The following is a 3,375-nucleotide window of genomic DNA, read 5'->3' as shown; positions in this document are numbered from 1 at the left end:
GACCCACTAGGTCTTCATGCCAGTTCTCAGGTCCGCAAACCCAACTAGACTTCTGCCTGTTGTCAGGTCCCGTAGACTCAATCAGACTTCCTGCTAGATATCAGGTCGGCCCATTGACTTATCTGGACTTTGCACCAGCTATCTGGTCCTGCTGATCTAGTTGGATTTCAGCCTGGTGTTAGGTCATTCAGACTCATCAACTCATGCACACTTGGTAAAGTGGTTAGACAAATATTGTAAAATATAGTGTCCAAATAATAATAAAATAATAAGATTAGTTGACAAATAATCTTATTGGATTTTTCAGGAATTTTTAAGAATTTTCTGGGATTTAATCGGAACTTGTATGATGTATTTTACGAGGATAAATTTATAGACTTGGGAAAAAGTTTGTTTGGAATATCATTTAAATAAGAGTTGATTGAGAAATTAACTTTATGTTTGATTTATTTAACCTAAAGTTGAATTTAATTAAAGCTAGGTTTAGAAATCAAACCTTAAGCTTCATCTCTCCCTATTTCGCCTGATTTCCTTCCTCATGCCCGATTCCCTTCTCCCTCACGCGCCGCTCTCCCTCTTGTTTACTCATCGCTGGCCATTGAGCTCCGACACCGGTGAGTCCCGATCACCGACCGCCCAACCCTACTAGCGTCTAATCGCCCGAGCGCCGTGTCGCCCTTATTGCCGATCGCCCTAGCGCTGCCGCCCCCTTCGCGTACCAAGAGCCACTCGAGCTCCACTCGAGTGTCATCGCTTGTCACCCTGATCACAGAGTGCGGTGCCGTCGTGTGTGCCAGATCGCCAGCACAGTCGTTCACTTCTCCTCCGAATGTTGAAGTTAGATCTGTCGCCGACCCTCTCTTCCCTTTCATCGTCGGCACAGATCTATGCTATTATCGTCGTGAGGGTTGAACCGCCGACCTTCCCCTAGTTCTGATGCATCACCGTCCCTCATTTAGTTGACCTGAGCCCCAGTCGGCCACCATCGTCGCCATTTTTTTTTCGATCACCAGTCGAAGACCATCAGAGTATTCTGGTGCCAATGATCGCATTGAAGGTAACCACTCATTACTAGCAGATGATTTGAGTGTAGATCTATGGTTGATGCTGATTTTGGAGCATTGGGCTGGTTGGACAGCAACATTTAACGTTCATCCGAGGGGAATTTATGGATCTGGATCAAGGGTCAAGTAAAGGTAAGATTTCTTTTAGTAAGGAGGTTGTTGTGCCATAATTGGGATGATTTTAGATATTGGGGTTTATGGTGGAATCGGATCTAATGTTAAGATGCTACTGTGATGATTGTAATGTAGGATGCTTGGTTTGGACATTCGCAACAACAACCTTCTCCGGTTACGAGTTAACAATGGAATACACTGATTTAGGCAAGTTGTTGTTGATTCATATTTGAATGTAGATTCAAATTGGAATGATGTAGTTGTTAATTAGATGCTATGGATAATAAGTGGATGTTGATTAGTTTAAAGGATGAATGATTTAGTTGTGGATTAGTTAATTTGAATTTAACTACAGATTGGGTTATGGAATGATAAGAGTTCATGGATTCTTAATCAGATGGATGTTAAGGTCGCTATTTGGCTCATGATGGATTTAGCTAACTAGTCCATATTTGACTTAGTTATATTATGCATTATGTGATTTGCAGGACGTTGATTCGAGACTAGCATCTCGGTATGGGATTGTTTAGCACGATATACATTTAAGGCGGGTACTTCTTGCTTTATCTCTTTAGTACATTGATCTTAGTGCATGAGCTATATTTTCATATGATTCCTGTATTTATCTTGACTCCACTCGTATTTTTCCTGTGCTTGATACTTATCCACTCAATCTTTGAGCTACTCATTTCTGTATCTATACAGTCTCACGTTGTCATCTATGATATTTAGCAGATACCAGTTACTAGATACTATATATTAGATATTGGATATATGGATACTAGATACCATGTTTACTTGCTTTGAATGTTGTATGATTACATACCTTATTGAGCATGCTGGCTTCATGTAGCATACCTATTTTCTGTTTATATATATATAATGACTGCTGTATTTTACGCATCATGTCATTGCATGCATGCCGACGACCATGTCTCCCCTGTGGTTGAGAGGGTCATTGACCAGGGCCGCACGCTCGGCCACTCATGGGTAGTGGTAGCTGGAGCGTGTCGCTTGTCTTATCGTGCTCCCACTCGATCACTCATGGGTAGTGGCGGCTGGAGTTGTGAGCAGCAGGAACCCTATTGCTACATAGATAGATAGCTACTATGCAAACTGTCCACTCGATCACTCAAGAGTAGTGGCGGCTGGAGTGTCGTACAGTTGTCATCAATCCGGCCTCTTGACCATACAGGGGTCGTGGTGCAGAGAGGTGGGCGGGGTGACCATTCGTGCATACGCTGTTGTTATTATACTTATGCTGTTGTTGCTTACTTATGCTGCTGTTGCTAGTTTATATTGTTGTTGCTTATGTTGTTATGCTTACATATGTTGAGATATACATCTGTTGTATGTGTTTAAACACTGGCTTACTTATTGTTAACATGTATATACCTCACATGATACTCATGTAGTTATGAGCAGTACTGTAGCAGGTCTTTGCTACTCCTGACCTTCTATTACTAGCGTAGGATATGGTTTCAGGTATGGACACTTATTATGATATCATTGTAGTATCTGCTATATTCCTTACGAGACTGTATACCTTTGTATCTCTAGTTCTTTACTATACTCATGCACTATCTGTCTATTATCCGCTGAATCTTTATACTCACCACCCTGTAAACTGATTATTTCACCAGGTAGCAGGTAAAGGATTTATAGAGTCGCCTGGATATCCTGTCTGCCAGTCTCATGTCACACCAAGCTTCCTGTACCGTTAGTGCTTCTATACCCTTTATTTTGGCTTTGTACTTATTTGTGTATTTGTATCTTTTATATGGAGTTTGGATTTGTAGTATCTTGTATTTAGTTTGATGTGGTGGTTATCGTGTCAAGCCGAATTGGCTCGCAGTTAATTGTATTATTGTTTTGTGATCGTTATTTGTGATTTCCGTTGTGTTTTACTTTCAGCCGTGTGGGCTGTTTAATATATATATAACTGTGTGGTTGTGTTTATTCTTGTTCCAACCGAGTGAGCTGATTATATAAATGTGTGGTTCTGTATATATTCCAGCCATATGTGGCTGATGTATTTTGTTTGTATATATGTCTCAGATTGTCACCGGTACAGGGGAGATGTTGTCAAAATTTTGTCAGTAGGGACTCCTCTGAGGGCGTGACAAACACCACATCTAACTTTAATCTATTTGTCATACATCAAAATATGATTATCAATGCAACCTGCACCAATAAT

The 3,375-nt window shown here is 40.8% G+C and overlaps 2 long non-coding RNA genes across 2 annotated transcripts; both read left to right on the top strand.

Moving 5' to 3' along the window:
* Window positions 1–461: 461 nt before the first annotated feature.
* LOC122009666 lies at window positions 462–1,390 on the top strand. The gene is made up of 3 exons (XR_006119631.1): window positions 462–1,057; window positions 1,139–1,196; window positions 1,314–1,390. It is a non-coding gene; the product is annotated as an uncharacterized LOC122009666 (long non-coding RNA).
* A 740-nt stretch (window positions 1,391–2,130) lies between these two features.
* Window positions 2,131–3,137, top strand: LOC122009667. The gene is made up of 2 exons (XR_006119632.1): window positions 2,131–2,663; window positions 2,822–3,137. It is a non-coding gene; the product is annotated as an uncharacterized LOC122009667 (long non-coding RNA).
* Window positions 3,138–3,375: the final 238 nt, after the last annotated feature.

The sequence above is a fragment of the Zingiber officinale genome, chromosome 8A (genome assembly GCF_018446385.1).
Source record: "Zingiber officinale cultivar Zhangliang chromosome 8A, Zo_v1.1, whole genome shotgun sequence".
Lineage (NCBI taxonomy): Eukaryota > Viridiplantae > Streptophyta > Magnoliopsida > Zingiberales > Zingiberaceae > Zingiber > Zingiber officinale.
This window is presented reverse-complemented; position numbering and strand designations above follow the sequence as displayed.